General features: G+C 40.7%; 1 protein-coding gene across 10 annotated transcripts in view; it reads right to left on the reverse strand.

Annotated features, from left to right (window-relative positions):
* DLG2 (discs large MAGUK scaffold protein 2) overlaps positions 1-22,304 on the reverse strand; it is an 860,202-nt gene that overhangs the window by 111,140 nt on the left and 726,758 nt on the right. The window contains exon 1 of one of the 10 annotated variants that reach the window (XM_072134009.1): positions 6,072-6,199. The exons of the other annotated variants lie outside the window; for them this stretch is intronic. The gene's annotated coding sequence lies outside the window, so the exon portion shown is untranslated. Of the gene's footprint in view, positions 1-6,071; positions 6,200-22,304 lie in introns of those variants that run through there. 10 annotated transcript variants of the gene reach the window in all.

Raw genomic sequence — 22,304 nt, forward strand, 5'->3', positions numbered from 1 at the left:
TGTGTGGTGTAGTATATAGAGCATTTGTCAGCTCTCCTGTGTGGTGTAGTATATATAGGATGTATCAGCTCTCCTGTGTGGTGTAGTATATAGAGGATGTGTCAGCTCTCCTGTGTGGTGTAGTATATAGAGGATGTGACAGCTCTCCTGTGTGGTGTAGTATATACAGGATGTGTCGGCTCTCCTGTGTGGTGTAGTATATACAGGATGTGTCAGCTCTCCTGTGTGGTGTAGTATATACAGGATGTGTCGTTTCTCCTGTGTGGTGTAGTATATACAGGATGTGTCGGCTCTCCTGTGTGGTGAAGTATATACAGGATGTGTCAGCTCTCCTGTGTGGTGTAGTATATACAGGATGTGTCAGCTCTCCTGTGTGGTGTAGTATATAGTGGATGTGTGTTATGTAATGTATTTTAGCAGTGTAGTAAGATGTGACGCTCAGGCTCAGTAGTAAGCTCCATTTTAATATTGTATAGTTTCTGTACAAGTGATAGTATTTCTCTGGGGATGTTTAGTCAGCTGCATAATTACTGCCAGGACCAGAGTGATAGTGATGTGATACTAATTATCTATGTGACTATTATACAATATAAGATGTTAATAAGACAGATAAAATGCTCTGTATCAAACAAAAAATACCACATTACCCCTGCAGGAGTCATGTAACTATAAAACGACAAAATGATGGAAGAATTTACTTTATTGGGTCCAGGAATAGTGAGTGCAGCTCTGGAGTATAATACAGGATGTAACTCAGGATCAGTACAGGATAAGTAATGCCATGTATGTACACAGTGACTGCACCAGCAGCAGAATAGTGAGTGCAACCCTGGAGTATAATACAGGATGTAACTCAGGATCAGTACAGGATAAGTATTGTCATGTATGTACACAGTGACTGCACCAGCAGCAGAATAGTGAGTGCAGCTCTGGAGTATAATACAGGATGTAACTCAGGATCAGTACAGGATAAGTAATGTCATGTATGTACACAGTGACTGCACCAGCAGCAGAATAGTGAGTGCAGCTCTGGGGTATAATACAGGATGTAACTCAGGATCAGTACAGGATAAGTAATGTCATGTATGTACACAGTGACTGCACCACCAGCAGAATAGTGAGTGCAGCTCTGGGGTATAATACAGAATGTAACTCAGGATCAGTACAGGATAAGTAATGTCATGTATGTACACAGCGACTGCACCAGCAGCAGAATAGTGAGTGCAGCTCTGGGGTATAATACAGAATGTAACTCAGGATCAGTACAGGATAAGTAATGTCATGTATGTACAAAGTGACTGCACCAGCAGCAGAATAGTGAGTGCAGCTCTGGAGTATAATACAGGATGTAACTCAGGATCAGTACAGGATAAGTAATGTCATGTATGTACCCAGTGACTGCACCAGCAGCAGAATAGTGAGTGCAGCTCTGGGGTATAATACAGGATGTAACTCAGGATCAGTACAGGATAAGTAATGTCATGTATGTACCCAGTGACTGCACCAGCAGCAGAATAGTGAGTGCAGCTCTGGAGTATAATACAGGATGTAACTCAGGATCAGTACAGGATAAGTAATGTCATGTATGTACACAGTGACTGCACCTGCAGGAGAATAGTGAGTGCAGCTCTGGAGTATAATACAGGATGTAACTCAGGATCAGTACAGGATAAGTAATGTCATGTATGTACACAGTGACTGCACCAGCAGAATAGTGAGTGCAGCTCTGGAGTATAATACAGGATGTAACTCAGGATCAGTACAGGATAAGTAATGTCATGTATGTACACAGTGACTGCACCAGCAGAATAGTGAGTGCAGCTCTGGGGTATAATACAGGATGTAACTCTGGATCAGTACAGGATAAGTAATGTAATGTATGTACACAGTGACTGCACCTGCACCAGAATAGTGAGTGCAGCTCTGGGGTATAATACAGGGCATGGGATTCAGTTTAGTGTAGGGTGCATTTTGTTTAATTTAAAAAAAAATATATATATGTAAAAAAAAAAAAATGTTTTTGGGTGTAGGATGTGTTATTTGTGTGTGGTTGTCTGTTATTAGAGGGTGGAGGGTGTGTTCATTTATGTTAATGATATCTTATGTTGGCTAGGTGTGAATGAGGCTGGACCAGCAGGTGAGTTGTTGTAGATATTTTGTATATATTGTACATAATGTTTGTTTTGTGTTTTCTGTGTTTGTTATGTTTTATATTATATATTTTAATTAAAAATCTACAGGATGTAACTCAGAATAAGAGAAGAGCTGACAGATCAGTAGTATCTTCTGCATTCTCTCTATTACTCAGTGTGAATGGAGAGACAAGAAAGACGAGAGGTTCCACCCTGAAAACGGAGAGAAACTTCCAGACATCTTATAATCACGTCCATCAGACACGCATCTCCCTTAGCAACTGGGAAATAATTATGTAAAGTAAATGGTTGGGTGAGTGGTCACAGCCGAGCTGCCGGCCATAATTTAACCTCATAATGTCAAATTTGCGACACTTAGCGCTTCCTCCCTGAGGACAACTGTCTCCATTCACTTAGCTGGTAGAAGTGACATTTCTCGTAGCGCAAATCCAGAAACGATGAGAAGCAGCAAAGCGAATGGATCCAGTCCATGTGCAGGGAATACAGGAGACTCGCAGCCCAAGTCTGCTGTAAGACAGACCTACACCTCTAAAATGCTAATTAGGAGCAGTAAGCTCCGCCTTCCAGACCCCCCTATTGGCTCGTGCCAATCACATACATGATATTAATGGAATGTTTAATGTGATACTTTTAGAATTGTTTTGATTCTTCAGCCTAAGCAGATACTATTATTAGTCTGTTACAATGTATCTATACATTTCCAGTATGAATAACAGAGGAATGACACAACCTACAGCTATGAGGAAATATAACTGACTTATTATTCAGAGGTCTCGGAAAGCTGGGTGCCGCTGATAACCAATATGGCCCCCCTTCACAAATTACAGTCTTGAACATCGGCAAACTGGGTTCTTTATGTAGACATCACCCTTTACTGTGGATTATTCACACATTCTGTAGAATTGTCAATCAGGATACAGGGAAAGATGGGTGACAAACTCATGTGCTATTCTTACATCGTTTACAATAAAGTCACTGATGAGAAATCTAATACATAGATATTAGTTTCCCCTTTTACATTGCATTTTAAGGAGTTTTTATTCAGGAGCATAGGAAAGTTGGGTGATAACCGATTTGGACATCTTTACACTAAGCACTACTGAAATAAATCGCTATCTGGTTAGGGAGAAAACACTTCTCAATCAAATATCGCCGTAGTCATTGACAGGCATGCCATTCAATAGTTTGGGAAAGCTGAGTTCATGCTTACATCATCCATCCTAGAATTCATGATAGCAAAACTACATTGTAACAGATGGATGTGCCCCCTCTCATATCTATGACTATACTTGTCATTCAGGAACCTGGGAAAGCTCAGTGACACCCAATATGGACAACTTTACATTAAGCATGGTGGACTTCTAAATGACAAGTCTATCTGGTTATGAAAAAAGCATTTGTCAAGTAAGTATCGCTGTACATCCAGATTTGCCATTCAGTAGCCTGGGAAAGCTGGGTGACAGCTAATATCCATACACTTTTCATAAAAGAATTTATAATCACAAAACTACACTGTAATAGATGGACATATCGCCCTCTCATATCTACGACTGCATTCAGTAGCCTGGGAAAGCTGGGTGACGACCATTACCCATGCATACATCATTCAAAATAGAATTCTAAAAAACAAAACTACAATATACCAGATGAAAATACCCCACATCATATCAATGACTGTATACATGCCATTCAGTAGCCTGGGAAAGCTGGGTGTTTGGCCAATATCCATGCTTACATTATCCTAACAGAATTCTAAATCTCAAAACTACATTGTAGCAGATAGACATATATTTGTCATTCAGGAGACTGGGAAAGCTGGGTGGTGAGCCCAATGGGAGAAGTAATAGTCGAATAAGATACTTTGCTGCAAAGGTTCTGAAAAATTATTCTTAAAGAGACAGGAAACCAATATGACGTCCTGCATACACAGTGCAGACACTTCTGCTGTGACACAGCTCAGCCTTCCCACATAGGAACAATAAGGGATCCAGTGTGTCTGGATCTGCCATGTATAAAGGGAGGGGGCACTCCTTCATCAGACCCCCCAATCATCCCGGCATGAGGGGTATCAGTGCATGGCACACAGTGGTGCCCCTTATCAATGGATAATTCTACAGCCATACAGTCAGTGCTATGTGGTGGTGCCCTTATTATGTGCAGCATCTCATCCACAGAAGAAAGGATGAACACATGGAAGAGTCTATAGGGGACCACATGGAAGAGTCTATAGGAGACCACACGGGAGAGTCTATAGGAGACCACATGGAAAAGTCTATAGAAGACCACATGGAAGAGTCTATAGGAGACCACATGGAAGAGTCTATAGGAGACCACATAGAAGAGTCTATAGGAGACCACATGGAAGAGTCTATAGGAGACCACATGGAAGGGTCTATAGGAGACCACATGGAAGGGTCTATAGGAGACCACACGGAAGGGTCTATAGGAGACCACACGGAAGAGTCTATAGGAGACCACATGGAAGAGTCTATAGGAGAAACACATGGAAGAGTCTATAGGGGACCACATGGAAGAGTCTATAGGAGACCACATGGAAGGGTCTATAGGGGATCACATGGAAGAGTCTATAGGGGATCACATGGAAAAGTCTATAGGAGACCACATGGAAGAGTCTATAGGAGACCACATGGAAGAGTCTATAGGAGACCACGTGGAAGGGTCTATAGGAGACCACATGGAAGGGTCTATAGGGGATCACATGGAAGAGTCTATAGGGGATCACATGGAAAATTCTATAGGAGACCACATGGAAGAGTCTATAGGAGACCACATGGAAGAGTCTATAGGAGACCACGTGGAAGGGTCTATAGGGGATCACATGGAAGAGTCTATAGGGGATCACATGGAAAAGTCTATAGGAGACCACATGGAAGAGTCTATAGGAGACCACATGGAAGAGTCTATAGGAGACCACATGGAAGAGTCTATAGGAGACCACATGGAAGAGTCTATAGAAGTCTACATGGAAGAGTCTATAGGGGACCACATGGAAGAGTCTATAGGAAACCACATGGAAGAGTCTATAGGGGACCACATGGAAGAGTCTATAGGAGACCACATGGAAGAGTCTATAGTGGACCACATGGAAGAGTCTATAGGAGACCACATGGATGTAGTCAGGAGAGATATATAGAAGGATGACATAGGTAATACTAACATAAATATCTGCATACAAAAACATCTGAAAGACGGATGGATAGGTAACTATAATAGATGATAGACATGAGAGGATAAAAGGATGGAAAGAAGAAAATAAATAAATAAAAGAGATAAAGACATATCAAATAGATCAATGTGAATTGAATTGGTGTGAGATGGATAAATAGATAAATAAATAGATAGATAGATATGAGATAGATAGATAGATAGATAGATAGATAGATAGATAGATAGATAGATAGATATGGGATAGATAGATGATAGATATGAGACAGATAGATAGATATATAGATAGGAGATAGATAGATAGATAGATAGATAGATAGATAGATAGATAGATATGAGATAGATAGATAGATAGATAGATAGATAGATAGATATGAGCTAGATAGATAGATAGATAGATATGAGATAGATAGATAGATAGATAGATAGATAATAGATAGATAGATAGATATGAGATAGATAGATAGATAGACAGATAGATAGATAGGAGATAGATAGATAGATAGATAGATAGATAGATAGATAGATAGATAGTAGATAGATAGATAGGAGATAGATAGATAGATAGGAGATAGATAGATCATGAGCTACACCAGTACAGTCCTGCACATTACACAGATCAGGTAGGTGCTGTAGGTAGGTAGGACCTGTATCCCCGGAGATTCCTCGGGATGTGTTGCAGCCCCAGCACAATTGGCACATGCAGGAAAGAGAACAATGGGGGGCACTCACCCCGGAGGTGTCCAGGCTCTGCCTCCACTACACCCGGCACTGACAGCGCTGACCCCGGCTCCAGCTCCTGCTGCCATCCGCTAGTCCATGGAGGAGGAAGCTCCAGCCTCTGGCGCTGTACACACAGTGCTGCTGCACACTGCTCTCCACACACTGCCGCCCCCCACACTGATTGGTCCTGAGCCTGGAGGAGCCCCCTCCTCACCACATGTCACTCACTCCAAGGGGAAGCACATCCCATCCTAGCTATTATCTATCTATGTCTATCAGGGCCGGTTTAGACATAGTGGGGCCCCGGGCAAAACTAAAAGTGGGGCCCCAAAATAAAACTATTTTATGAGCAGTGACAGTCAGTAAGAGGCTCCTTTATCCCTGCACAATAATAACACGTTGTAGTTACACACAGTAGTAGGTAAGTGTCTGTAATATGGGGCTGGAGGAGAATGTTTTAGGAGATGGACAGATGATAGGGAGATGGATATGAGATATGATATAGATTTATAGATGCAGAAATATAAAGTAGATTATATATAGATAGCGAGAGAGATGATAGAGAGATATGAGAGATGATATAAACAGGAGGATCTCCAGCTTCCTCGCCCAGTACAATGTCCTGAGCAAGAACCAAGCAGGATTCATACCAAACCTTGGCACCACTGACCCCCTCTATACCCTGCACAGCCTCATCCAGGACCACCAGTCCAACCAAAATATTTCACCTGGAGTTCTGCAAATACCTTCTCCAGGTCCATCGGAGCTCCTCAAATAGCGGCTGTAGAGGAGAACTTGGCAGATCTCCCTTACATATTACAGTCCAGTAGAGGGCGCTATCATTCCTGGCTCACCTACAGAACAGCAGTATGGCTCTTTCCACCATAAAGCCTGGTAGCAGCAGGGGGTCCCTGGCAACTTGGGGACCCAAACCCAGCGAGACACAAACATCGACCAATCACAGCTGACCAAAGCCAATATCACTGCACTGTTAAACTAGGCCCAGGAGGAACATGTCAGTAAATGGAGACCACCATGGAGTCATCCCAGAAGCTGAGCGTCTACCAGGGTCTACAGAGAGACTACAAACTGGCCCTATACCTGGAGAACCTACCGGACCCCAGAGACCGCCGGATCCTGAGCCGCTACAGACTGAGCGCCCACAACCTCCTGGCCATGGAGTCCGGGCGGCACAGACAGACGTACGTGCCCAGGAGAGCAGACTGTGCCCACAGTGCCAGGAGGTCACCGAGGTTGTTTTCTCTGCACCCCACCTAACTTGTATTAGGTCCTGTCAAAAAAGCTTCTTTGCATTGAATTGAATATAAGCAGAAAAGGAGAGATAAAAGATTGATTGATAGATGGATAGATATCAGGAGATAGATAGAAGATATATAGATAAATAGAAAAAACACTAGATAGATAAATGGTTAGATACAGATCTATAGATAGGAAATAGACAGATTATAGGAGATAGATACCTAGATAGATCCATAGATAGATAGATAGATAGATAGATATGAGAGATAGATAGATAGATAGATAGATAGATAGATAGATAGATAGATAGATAGATAGATATGAGATAGATAGATATGAGATAGATAGATATGAGATAGATAGATAGATAGATAGATAGATAGATAGATAGATATGTTGAAGAAAGCGGGCAGCACTCCAAATTGTAGTGAAAAAAGTGTGAGTTCTTTATTCCATAGTCAGCAATCAAACAGCTGTTTGATTGCTGACTATGGAATAAAGAACTCACACTTTTTTCACTACAATTTGGAGTGCTGCCCGCTTTCTTCAACATATTACTGAGGGACCTACGCCCTGTCCCAGGACGCCTGCACCCACCCCATTTAAATGGTTTGTGCTGCTTGGACTTTCTTTTTTCTAGATAGATAGATAGATAGATAGATAGATATGAGATAGATAGATATGAGATAGATAGATAGATATGAGATAGATAGATAGATAGATAGATATGAGATAGATAGATATGAGATAGATAGATAGATAGATAGATAGATAGATAGATATGAGATAGATAGATATGAGATAGATAGATAGATAGATAGATAGATAGATATGAGATAGATAGATAGATATGAGATAGATAGATAGATAGATAGATATGAGATAGATAGATAGATAGATAGCTTGACAAAGGCTGATTAACAGCTGAAACGTTGCTAGAGATGGAATAAACCTCACACTTTTTTCCACGATTCCTTGGAGTGCTGCCACTTTTTTGCTTCTAGATAGATAGATAGATAGATAGATAGATAGATATGAGATAGATATGAGATAGATAGATATGAGATAGATAGATAGATAGATAGATAGATAGGAGATAGATAGATAGATATGAGATAGATAGATAGATAGATAGATAGATATGAGATAGATAGATAGATAGATATGAGATAGATAGATAGATAGATAGATATGAGATAGATAGATATGAGATAGACAGATAGATGATAGATATATAGATATATAGAAAGGAGATAGATGATAAGGATCTGCACCTGGGCATTCAACCAAGGGGTATTAAAGGAGCAATACATCCTCGTCCCACAAAAGTCCACATGCATGGGGCCCCTTTAGGACAGGGGACCCTGGGCAAACGCCTAGTTTGATTCCTCCTAATGCCGGCCCTGATGTCGATCATTATCTATCTATCTGTCTATCTATCTATCTATCTCATATCTATCTATCTATCTATCTATCTATCTATCTATCTATCTATCTTATATGTATCACCTATAGATCTATTATCTATCTACATCATCTCTATCTATGTCTCTCATTGTTTTCTATCTATCCATCTATTCAATCTCTATCTTTCATATATACTGTTTCTATTATCTATCTACATCATATCTATCTATATATCTTATATGTATATCTTATATATATAGATCCATTATCTATGGGCAACATATCTATCTACCTATCCAGCGCTAATCTATCTCTCATATCTATCTATCTCATATCTATCTCTTTATCTGATATATACCTTACTATGCATTTTACACCACATATTCTGTATGTCACCTATGACACCCTATGTAGTGACTATAGACATCCCTAGACTACAGAGTATGCAGCCTCAGGTCCTGGCAGTGGTGAGGTAAGTGTAGTCTTAGCAACCATTACAGTACATCTATATTTATGAGACTGTAGCAGCATGGCAGCCCCCCCCCCTGGTAGTGCAAGAGTTAAAATTCCTAGCAACACAAGAAGACAATCCGGGCCCCGGGCTGGTGGCGTGGAGGGCTCTGCTACTGCTAGAAGTAATAATGCGTCCATCATGCTCATCCCTTTATCCTTATGGATTGGATCATTGGTCTGAGCTACTGAGCTGAGTGACAACCATCCTTTAGATAGACAGGGAGAAGATGGCAGCACTATCTGTGCTTGAACAGGTTAGATGGAGAGCCTAGGACTCAACACTATCTCTGCCTGTAATATTTACATCAAGAGACAAGGAAACAACACTATCTGTGTCTGCAACCTTTACAGAGAGAGATAGAGAGAGAAGGAAACAGTACTATCTGTGCATGCTTCCTTTCCATAGTAAGTCAGGGATACACTATTATTTATGCTTATATCTTTGATATGGGGAGATAAGGAAACTGCACTGTCTCTGCATGTATCCTTTAAATGAAGAAACAAGTAAACAGTACTATCTGTCTATATCCAATAAAGAGAAAACGAAAAATTAAGTTTTGTTGTTTTTTTTTTTACATTGGAGGACATAGATATATTACTATATATGACTGAATCCTGTATATCGGAAGGACAATGAAACACCATTATCTTTGTCTGCCTCCTGTAAAAAGTAAAGACATGGGAACAGCACGATTTCGGCTGCATAAGGAGGAAATGGAAGGTTCTGTCTGTTCCTGCTTTCTTTGCATAGGAAGACAAGGGCACTCTAAACTGTGCTTGCATCCTTTTCATAGGGAGACAAGGAGAAAGTACTATATGTGCTAACATATTTTACATGGAAAGACAAGGAAAAAGTACTATCTGTGCCTGCTTCCTTTACATGGAAAGATAAGGAAATAGTGTATGCCTGCATTATACCCTTGTATCCTTTACATGGAAAGACACAGAATGAGTAAGTTAAGGTTAGTTCTGTTTCAAGTTAAAGTTTTCTGCAAATATAATTTTTCCAAAAAAAAAAAAAAATTACAGAAAGGTAGTAGCAGTGCAGGTACAGTATTCACAGAAACCAGTGGAGGATTGGAGAAAAGAACGTGAAAGGGTCATGTAATTAGGAATTGTAAAAGACTTGCCTGAAAGTTGGATAGCTAGGTATTAGCCTGATAGATTAAGGTAGTGCATTCCAGACAATAGGTGCAGCTTGGGAGAAGTCCTAAAGTGGGAAGACTATTTCTCCCCTTTGGCCACCTCCACACCAAGGGGACATGGAGGGGATGAAAAGGGCCATGTCTGGTGGCGGAGTGTGGCAGCCGGGGGGATGGGGGGGGGGTGGTCCTTCCCTGCGCATGCACACTACCTGTAGACTGTGCCAGTTCCTTGCATAAAATGGCAGCACCGGTCTCCTGATATTTCTGGCACATTGGATTCATATCGTACACTGGTCCACGATGTGCTGACATATGATACATCCCCGAAATTATTAATAGGCATAAACAAGGAGTCAGTTCTACTTGTGCCTTAAACATTTACAGAAGGGGACAAGGAAGAAGTAATATCTGTAACTGCAATATTAACAGAAAGAAACAAGGAGACAATACTACACATGCCTAGAAAATTTACAGAAATGAACTAGGAGGTGGTACTTTCTGTAATGGCACTATTAACAAAGAGAAACAAGGTGGCAATACTTCATGTGCCTATGTAATTTACAGGAACAAGGAGGTATGACTCTCTGTAACTACTTTCATAGGAAGCAGAGACATGGATATAGTACTGCCTGTAACTATGTACGCAAGAAGCAGAGACAGGGAGGCAGCACTGTCTGTTATCACATCCATAACAAGCAGAGACAGGGAGGCCGCAGAGACAGGGAGGCAGTACTGTCTGTAACCACATTGTTAAATAGCAGAGACAGGGAGGCAGCACTGTCTGTAACCAGATCACAAACAAGCGGAGACAGGGAGGCAGTACTGTCTATATCTTGGAACTGAAATAAGGCAGCACTATATGCACTTACAGAACATCTTCAAAAGTAGAGACAGGGAGGCAGCAATATCTGTGCCCATTGAATTTCTTATAGCAAGATACAGAGAGCTAGTTATATCTGTGCCATTATCACTTACAGGTGGATGCTGCCAGCTATAAGCACAATGATGTACTGCCTCCTCTATCAAGCGGATATCACATTAAATAAAACCGATCTGGTGTTATTTGGACTGTTGCTATGCAACCAGCCTCAGTAATTGTATGTACATATTCCTGTCCTATTGTTCCTGCATATAAATACGACATATTGTGTCAATGTATCAGAGAACGCACTCCCTATGTCTGTTATAATCCCCATCAGTTCTACTGTATCCACCATTGATCTGGGAATATCAACCAAATATGTAACATTCCTTCTTTATATAACATGAACATAGGCTGTAGCGTTGTACATAGAATATTATCACTGACATGAGGACCTGTCCACATAACTTAACCCCCTCATCCATAGAACGAATGTCTGCCTCATAGAAAGTTCCCAAAGAAGCACTTAAGAGTTAAAAAATTAGGATTCCAACAAAGGTAAGTACCTAACAGTGGTGAACACTCATCCAGACCATTGAGGATTTTAGCATGAAATCAAGAAAATTTAAAAAAGGGAAATTTCAATTTCCCCATAGCACCCCCGCAGGAGGAATGGAGTATTACATGGCCTGGGTCCTCCAGCTCCGCCCTGTTCTTGCGCATAGATGAATTTCCTTTATTTAAACCTTACAGGGCTGTTCTGTGATTAAAGTTTTGTTTAAATATGTTGCACAGTTCTCCTCCCTCATCTAGGGGTACGGTATAACAGGCTAATAGGACCAGTGCCGGAAACCTATATACTGTATGGAGCTGCACATTAAGTTGTTATTTTTCAATCCAGGGATTAAGCTGCATAAACTCTATTTAATGCCCCAGCCTGAAACTCATTAAACCACTGTAGAGGGATTGCAGTAAAGCTCATAATTGGACGCCTTATGTTTCTGTTTGCATTGCTCTCTAAATGTTTTTTTCTTCAGTATTGAACATGGACAATCAATTCTTATGTTATCAAGCTGGGTCCTTATGCATGGAAGCTGGTTTAACTGTTTCCTAACTGCAGGCTACTGAAACATTGCCAGATGGAAATGTTACGGAGAAGCCTCAGTCACAATAACTATAATACCACTCCTATGTACAGGAATATAACTACTATAATACTGCCCCCTATGTACAGGAATATAACTACTATAATACTGCCCCCTATGTACAAGAATATAACTCCTATAATACTACCCCCTATGTACAAGAATATAACTACTATAATACTGCCCCCTATGTACAAGAATATAACTACTCTAATACTGCCCCTTTGTACAGGAATATAACTACTATAATACTGCCTCCTATGTACAGGAATATAACTACTATAATACTGCTCCTATGTACAGGAATATAACTACTATAATACTGCCCCCAATGTACAAGAATATAACTACTATAATACTGCCCCCTATGTACAAGAATATAACTACTATAATACTGCCCCTATGTACAAGAATATAACTACTATAATACTGCCCCCTATGTACAAGAATATAACTACTACAATACTGCCCCCTATGTACAATTATATAACTACTATAATACTGCCCCCTATGTACAAGAATATAACTACTATAATACTGCATCCAATGTACAGGAATATAACTACTATAATGCTGCTCCCTATGTACAAGAATATAACTACTATAATACTGCCCCTATGTACAGGAATATAACTACTATAATAATGTCCCCTATGTACAAGAATATAACTACTATAATACTGCTCCCTATGTACAAGAATATAACTACTATAATACTGCCCCTATGTACAAGAATATAACTACTATAATACTGCCCCTATGTACAAAATTATAAATACTATAATACTGCCCCCTATGTACAAGAATATAACTACTATAATATTGCCCTTATGTACAAGACAATAACTACTATAATACTGCCCCCTATGTAAAGGAATATAACTACTATAATACTGCTCCCTATGTACAAGAATATAACTACTATAATACTGCTCCCTATGTACAAGAATATAACTACAATAATACTGTCCCCTATATACAAGAATATAACTGCTACAATACTGCCCCCTATGTACAAGACTATAACTACTATAATACTTCCCCCTATGTACAAGACTATAACTACTATAATACTGCCCCCTATGTACAAGAATATAATTACTATAATACTGCCCCTATGTACAAGAATATAACTGCTATAATACTGTCCCCTATGTACAAGACTATAACTATTATAATACTGCCCCCTATGTACAAGAATATAACTACTATAATACTGCCCTTATGTACAAGACAATAACTACTATAATACTGCCCCCTATGTACAGGAATATAACTACTATAATACTGCTCCCTATGTACAAGAATAAAACTACTATAATACTGCTCCCTATGTACAAGAATATAACTACTATAATACTGTCCCCTATGTACAAGAATATAACTGCTATAATACTGCCCCCTGTGTACAAGACTATAACTACTATAATACTGCCCGCTATGTACAAGACTATAACTACTATAATACGGCCCTTATGTACAAGACTATAACTACTATAATACTGCCCCCTATGTACAGGAATATAACTACTATAATACTGCTCCCTCTGTACAAGAATATAACTACTATAATACTGCCCCCTATGTACAAGAATATAACTGCTATAATACTGCCCCCTATGTACAAGACTATAACTACTATAATACTGCCCTCTATGTACAAGAATATACCTACTATAATACTGCCCCCTTATGTACAAGACTATAACTACTATAATACTGCCCCCTATGTACAGGAATATAACTACTATAATACTGCCTCCTATGTACAAGAATATAACTACTATAATACTGTCCCCTATGTACAAGAATATAACTACTATAATACTGCCCCCTATGTACAAGAATATAACTACTATAATACTGCCCCCTATGTACAAGAATATAACTACTATAATACTGCCCCCTATGTACAAGAATATAACTACTATAATACTGCCCCCTATGTACAAGAATATAACTACTATGATACTGCCCCCTATGTACAAGAATATAACTACTATAATACTGCCCCCTATGTACAAGAATATAACTACTATAATACTGCCCCCTATGTACAAGAATATAACTACTGTAATACTGCCCCCTATATACAAGAATATAACTACTATAATACTGCCCCCTATGTACAAGAATATAACTACTATAATACTGCTCCCTATGTACAAGAATATAACTACTATAATACTGCCCTCTATGTACAAGAATATAACTACTATAATACTGCTCCCTATGTACAAGAATATAACTACTATAATACTACCCCCTATGTACAAGAATATAACTACTATAATACTGCTCCTATGTACAGGAATATAACTACTATAATACTGCCCCCTATGTACAAGAATATAACTACTATAATACTGCCCCCTATATACAAGAATATAACTACTATAATACTGCCCCCTATGTACAAGAATATGACTACTATAATACTGCTCCCTATGTACAAGAATATAACTACTATAATACTGCCCTCTATGTACAAGAATATAACTACTATAATACTGCCCCCTATGTACAAGAATATAACTACTATAATACTGCCCCCTATGTACAAGAATATAACTACTATAATACTGCTCCCTATGTACAAGAATATAACTACTATAATACTACCCCCTATGTACAAGAATATAACTACTATAATACTGCCCCCTATGTACAAGAATATAACTACTATAATACTGCCCCCTATGTACAAGAATATAACTACTATAATACTGCCCCCTATGTACAAGACTATAACTACTATAATACGGCCCTCTATGTACAAGAATATAACTACTATAATACTGCCCCCTATGTACAAGAATATAACTACTATAATACTGTCCTCTATGTACAAGAATATAACTACTATAATACTGCCCCCTATGTACAAGAATATAACTACTATAATACTGCTCCCTATGTACAAGAATATAACTACTATAATAGTGCCCCCTATGTACAAGAATATAACTACTATAATACTGCTCCCTATGTACAAGAATATAACTACTATAATACTGCCCCCTATGTACAAGAATATAACTACTATAATACTGCCCCCTATGTACAAGAATATAACTACTATAATACTGTCCTCTATGTACAAGAATATAACTACTATAATACGGCCCTCTATGTACAAGAATATAACTTTTATATAACTAGAAATGTGACAGGCTTCTGCAGTCTTTAGGTGATTTGGGATGAATGGTCTCCTCCTGGCAGTGAAGATGTTGGAGAATAGTCTGTCAGTATGAGATGTACAGGTGAAGCACAGACACAGAGAATATTCTAGGAGGTTACAGAGAACAATGCAGAGATGCCGCGGGATGGTGAGACGCTGCCATTCAGAGACAGAAAGATTAGGAAACAGAAAATATGTCACTTATTCTCTTTTGTCTGGGGGAGATGGTGCGGTGTCTCCATACAGTGCAGTCTACAGCAGCAGCTTGTAAAGCAGCTCTGCAGCAGCTCTTACCTCCTCACCTATCAGGGGGGTCTTACCTCCTCACCTATCAGGGGGGTCCTACCTCCTCACCTATCAGGGGGGTCCTACCTCCTCACCTATCAGGGGGGGGGTCTTACCTCCTCACCTATCAGGGGGGGTCTTATCCCCTCAACTATCAGGGGGGTCTTGCCTCCTCACCTATCAGGGGGGGGGGGGGTCTTACCTCCTCACCTATCAGGGGGGCAACAATGCAGTGACTACTTTTATCACTAAAGAAAAGTTGACACCTGCCTGAATACCTGCACACATTATCTTACCTTAGTGTATGTTGTTAGTAGCAGCAGGACTGTGATATATGGATTTACAGTTCACTGTCCTCACACTGCTGTGCTCTTAGCTCTCTGCAGTGTTAGTTATTGTCCCTGCAGATCTGTCTAATCTTACCTTAGTGTATGTTGTTAGTAGCAGCAGGACTGTGATATATGGATTTACAGTTCACTGTCCTCACACTGCTGTGCTCTTAACTCTCTGTAGTGCTAGTTATTGTCCCTGGAGATCTGTGTAATCATACCTTTATGTTTGTTATTAGCAGCAGAAGGACTGTGTGAAATAGATATACATTGTAGTGCACTTGGACTATGTCCTCACACTGCTGTTTTCTTAGCACTTTTGCTCATATTTATCAAAAATGCACATGCAGTTTGCCTGTGTGGTGTGCAGGGGGCGCCAGATTAAGGATTTCTGGCGCACGTTCTTCATGAATCTGGCGCCCCCTGCACTGCCCTGACAGAGCGCACCAACATTTTTTTGGTGCACCTTTACCATTTGCATGATAAATATGGCGCATGGTCCTACTGTGCACCTTATTCAGTGCAGAATTTTGTGTTGCGTCGGGTATATAGTTATATATACAGGATGGGGGGGGGGGGGGGGTGAGAGGGATAGTAAAAACTAAAGAAAAAAGCACTGAAAATCCAGACCACCATCAGCCGACAACTCCCGTCATCACCATAGAAGAGCATGACAAATGCAGACTGCAGCTAAATATTGGATTCGGATTATTATTGGATGTCATAGAAATATAATGCAGATCCGTTCCCCCTGCCCGCTGAACAGCCATGCTGGCCTTGCGATAGTTAATACAGTTCTGGTTCCGCTGTCCGTCCGGCAGAGGGAGGGTCCTTGTGTTATATTTCTATATGTGTGCAGCCTGTGAGATCGTGCCGCTATATGGCACCTATACATGGGCTGCATACATTCATGTGAAACAGCCCATACATAGGGAGTGCTGGGACTTCCTGCTGTGGGAGAGACTGAAGGAGCTACATTGTTATATACTATGAATATAGTGTGATATATGGTGCATATTATTATACTGGGATCACTGGGTGCACATCACTATTTACTGTGATCACCGGGTGCACATCACTATATACTGTGATCACTGGGTGCACATCGCTATATACTGTAATCACCGGGTGCACATCACTATATACTGTAATCACTGGGTGCACATCACTATATACTGTGATCACTGGGTGCACATCACTATATACTGTGATCACTGGGTGCACATCACTATATACTATGATCACTGGGTGCACATCAATATATACTATGATCACTGGGTGCACATCACTATATACTGTGATCACTGGGTGCACATCACTATATACTGTGATCACTGGGTGCACATCACTATATACTGTGATCACTGGGTGCACATCACTATATACTGTGATCACTGGGTGCACATCACTATATACTATGATCACTGGGTGCACATCACTATATACTATGATCACTGGGTGCACATCACTATATACTATGATCACTGGGTGCACATCAATATATACTATGATCACTGGGTGCACATCACTATATACTGTGATCACTGGGTGCACATCACTATATACTGTGATCACTGGGTGCACATTGCTATATACTGTGATCACTGGGTGCACATCACTATATACTGTGATCACTGGGTGTATACTATGATCACTGGGTGCACTGCACATCACTATATACTTTGATCACTGGGTGCACATCACTATATACTGTGATCACTGGGTGTATACTATGATCACTGGGTGCACATCACTATATACTGTGATCACTGGGTGTATACTATGATCACTGGGTGCACATTGCTATATACTGTGATCACTGGGTGCACATCACTATATACTGTGATCGCTGGGTGTATACTATGATCACTGGGTGCACATCACTATATACTGTGATCACTGAGTGCACATCACTATATACTGTGATTACTAATACAGTTCTGGTTCCGCTGTCCGTCCGGCAGAGGGAAGGTCCTTGTGTTATATTTCTATATGTGTGCAGCCTGTGAGATCGTGCCGCTATATGGCACCTATACATGGGCTGCATACATTCATGTGAAACAGCCCATACATAGGGAGTGCTGGGACTTCCTGCTGTGGGAGAGACTGAAGGAGCTACATTGTTATATACTATGAATATAGTGTGATATATGGTGCATATTATTATACTGTGATCACCGGGTGCACATCACTATATACTGTGATCACTGGGTGCACATCGCTATATACTGTAATCACCGGGTGCACATCACTATATACTGTAATCACTGGGTGCACATTGCTATATACTGTGATCACTGGGTGCACATCGCTATATACTGTAATCACCGGGTGCACATCACTATATACTGTAATCACTGGGTGCACATTGCTATATACTGTGATCACTGGGTGCACATCACTATATACTGTGATCACTGGGTGCACATTGCTATATACTGTGATCACTGGGTGCACATCACTATATACTGTGATCACTGGGTGCACATCACTATATACTGTGATCACTGGGTGCACATTATTGTATAATATGATCACTATATACTGTGATTACTGGGTGCACATCATTATATACTATGATCACTGGGTGCACATTATTGTATAATATGATCACTGGGTGCACATCACTATATACTGTGATCACTGGGTGCACATCACTATATACTGTGATTACTGGGTGCACATTGCTATATACTGTGATCACTGGGTGCACATCACTATATACTGTGATTACTGGGTGCACATCACTATATACTGTGATTACTGGGTGCACATCACTATATACTGTGATCACTGGGTGCACATCACTATATACTGTGATCACTGGGTGCACATTATTATATACTATGATCACTGGGTGCACATTATTGTATAATATGATCACTGGGTGCACATCACTATATACTGTGATCACTGGGTGCACATCACTATATACTGTGATCACTGGGTGCACATTATTATATACTATGATCACTGGGTGCACATTATTGTATACTATGATCACTGGGTGCACATTATTGTATACTATGATCACTGGGTGCACATCACTATATACTGTGATCACTGGGTGCACATCACTATATACTGTGATCACTGGGTGCACATCACTATATACTGTGATCACTGGGTGCACATCACTATATACTGTGATCACCGGGTGCACATCACTATATACTGTGATTACTGGGTGCACATCATTATATACTATGATCACTGGGTGCACATTATTGTATACTATGATCACTGGGTGCACGTTGCTATATACTGTGATCACTGGGTGCACATTGCTATATACTGTGATCACTGGGTGCACATCACTATATACTGTGATCACTGGGTGCACATCACTATATACTGTGATCACTGGGTGCACATTATTGTATACTATGATCACTGGGTGCACATTGCTATATACTGTGATCACTGGGTGCACATCACTATATACTGTGATCACTGGGTGCACATCACTATATACTGTGATCACTGGGTGCACATTGCTATATACTGTGATCACTGGGTGCACATCACTATATACTGTGATCACTGGGTGCACATCACTATATACTGTGATTACTGGGTGCACATTATTGTATACTGTGATCACTGGGTGCACATCACTATATACTGTGATTACTGGGTGCACATCACTATATACTGTGATCACTGGGTGCACATCACTATATACTGTGATTACTGGGTGCACATTGCTATATACTGTGATCACTGGGTGCACATCACTATATACTGTGATTACTGGGTGCACATCACTATATACTGTGATTACTGGGTGCACATCACTATATACTGTGATCACTGGGTGCACATCACTATATACTGTGATCACTGGGTGCACATTATTATATACTATGATCACTGGGTGCACATTATTGTATAATATGATCACTGGGTGCACATCACTATATACTGTGATCACTGGGTGCACATCACTATATACTGTGATCACTGGGTGCACATTATTATATACTATGATCACTGGGTGCACATTATTGTATACTATGATCACTGGGTGCACATCACTATATACTGTGATCACTGGGTGCACATCACTATATACTGTGATCACCGGGTGCACATCACTATATACTGTGATTACTGGGTGCACATCATTATATACTATGATCACTGGGTGCACATTATTGTATACTATGATCACTGGGTGCACGTTGCTATATACTGTGATCACTGGGTGCACATTGCTATATACTGTGATCACTGGGTGCACATCACTATATACTGTGATCACTGGGTGCACATCACTATATACTGTGATCACTGGGTGCACATTATTGTATACTATGATCACTGGGTGCACATCACTATATACTATGATCACTGGGTGCACATTATTGTATACTATGATCACTGGGTGCACATTGCTATATACTGTGATCACTGGGTGCACATCACTATATACTGTGATCACTGGGTGCACATCACTATATACTGTGATCACTGGGTGCACATTGCTATATACTGTGATCACTGGGTGCACATCACTATATACTGTGATCACTGGGTGCACATCACTATATACTGTGATTACTGGGTGCACATTATTGTATACTGTGATCACTGGGTGCACATCACTATATACTGTGATTACTGGGTGCACATCACTATATACTGTGATCACTGGGTGCACATCACTATATACTGTGATCACTGGGTGCACATCACTATATACTGTGATCACAGGGTGCACATCACTATATACTGTGATCACATAAATTCTCAGGGTTGTGCCCCCTATAGCGCCTCCACATGGCTGAGGCTATATAGACACGTGAGCCCCTCGCACGGAGCCCCGGCTCATCGCTATGAGGACATGTTGTTACTGATGACCAGAGATTTTGCTTTCTCCATAAACCCGATGCTTTATTGTTTCCTTGGCAACCAAAGCAAGAAAAACACGTCCGTTTAGCGCTAAATCCATATATTAAGGATGAAAATACAGGAAATTAAATGAAGCTTTAAAGAAACGTGGTGGGAAGCCGCCGCATCTGGACCGGGGGATTTAGGTAGGAGATGATAATCTGAGGAGACTAGACGGTGACATTTCAGATTCTTCTGCTCCTTCACCATAGCCGGAAGGTGAAAGCCCTGATACACGTTGTACTCTGCTACTCCTACACCCAAGGACGCAAGGGACGGAGAGGCGCGGTGGGAGCAGTGGCGTAACTAGTCCCAGTGCAAAACCAGGTCCCTGACTATAATGTTTGGTTGTATAGTACTGGTCTTCTCATATGGGATAATGACACCTTACCGGCCCCTTAACCTTCTGGGCCCGGTTACGTCCGCACTCTCTGCATCCCCTCAAGTTACGACACTGAGTGGGAGACTGAGTGTGATCAGCTCCCCAGGACATGACAGGGGTTCCTGCAGTGGGATCTTTGACTGATTGGTTGGGCGCCATGGTCAATCCCCCAAAAACTCATTTTTAAAAACAAGGGGATATATGTCTGATAACTTGGGGTAGACCACTGTTAAGGTGAATTTTCTCATAACGGGACCTGTAGACCCACGAAGGGGGGTAAATGTTAAAATAATATCCTATTTATAGATTTAGGGAGCAGAAGGATGATGACCCCTTGATTCTTCCACTCCATGAGAAGAATACATTTGACCGCGACGAGTTGTTGCAACACGCAGCTTCACTTCATATAAGGGGACCCCACATGATAACTGCTTGGGGCTCCGATACCCCAAATCCTCCCCTGACTCCTGGTATCGATAGTGGTCACTAAAACTGGGGACTAACTTCACCACAGCAAATCACAAGAGTAGCTCAAGGACCTCATTTGTAATCACCAATGGGGGGCTCAGTTGTTGGACCCCAATGGATCAGATGCTTTTCCCTTATCTATTGAATCAGTAGCGGATTATAATACAGGCAATTTGGGTGGTTGCCTAGGGTCCAAGTCTTCAAGGGTGCCGTGGCCACCCAAACCACTCACCAAATTTGATACTGCCCTGTAGAGATAATGAATAGAGGGACATCCTTAAATCCTCCTCAATGTGTCTCAGCACTTAACACCCATGTATACAGGAGCTTTTCCAGAACCTTTGAAGGTACTCCAAAGGTCCTAAAACTAAT

Source organism: Engystomops pustulosus, chromosome 2 (assembly GCF_040894005.1).
Source record: "Engystomops pustulosus chromosome 2, aEngPut4.maternal, whole genome shotgun sequence".
Classification (NCBI taxonomy): Eukaryota; Metazoa; Chordata; class Amphibia; order Anura; family Leptodactylidae; genus Engystomops; species Engystomops pustulosus.